At 62.6% G+C, this 786-nt stretch overlaps 1 protein-coding gene across 1 annotated transcript in view; it reads left to right on the plus strand.

The window, feature by feature from the left end:
• MARCH6 (membrane-associated ring finger (C3HC4) 6, E3 ubiquitin protein ligase) overlaps nucleotides 1-786 on the plus strand; it is an 87,004-nt gene that overhangs the window by 43,463 nt on the left and 42,755 nt on the right. The gene's annotated exons all lie outside the window — the stretch shown is intronic.

Here is a 786-nt window from a genome sequence, read left to right on the forward strand (position 1 = left end):
GTCCTCACACCGACGTCCCCACTCTGCAGAGTCCTCACACCGACGTGCCCACACTACAGAGTCCTCACACCGACGTGCCCACACTACAGAGTCCTTACACCGATGTGCCCACACCACAGAGTCCTCAAACCGACGTGCCCACACCGCAGAGTCCTCACACCGACGTGCCCACACCGCAGAGTCCTCACACCGACGTGCCCACACCGCAGAGTCCTCACACCGACGTGCCCACTCTGCAGAGTCCTCACACCGACGTGCCCACACTGCAGAGTCCTCACACCGACGTGCCCACACTGCAGAGTCCTCACACCGACGTGCCCACCCTGCAGAGTCCTCACACCGACGTGCCCACCCTGCAGAGTCCTCACACCGACGTGCCCACCCTGCAGAGTCCTCACACCGACGTGCTCACCCTGCAGAGTCCTCACACCGATGTGCCCACACTACAGAGTCCTCACACCGACGTCCTCACACTGCAGAGTCCTCACACCAACGTCCTCACACCGACGTGCCCACACTACAGAGTCCTCACACCGACGTCCTCACACTGCAGAGTCCTCACACCGACGTGCCCACACTACAGAGTCCTCACACCGACGTGCCCACACTACAGAGTCCTCACACCGACGTGCCCACACTGCAGAGTCCTCACACCGACGTGCCCACACTGCAGAGTCCTCACACCGACGTGCCCACACTGCAGAGTCCTCACACCGACGTGCCCACTCTGCAGAGTCCTCACACCGACGTGCCCACTCTGCAGAGTCCTCACACCGACGTCCCCAC

Source organism: Chrysochloris asiatica, unplaced genomic scaffold (assembly GCF_000296735.1).
Source record: "Chrysochloris asiatica unplaced genomic scaffold, ChrAsi1.0 scaffold00424, whole genome shotgun sequence".
Taxonomy (NCBI): Eukaryota; Metazoa; Chordata; class Mammalia; order Afrosoricida; family Chrysochloridae; genus Chrysochloris; species Chrysochloris asiatica.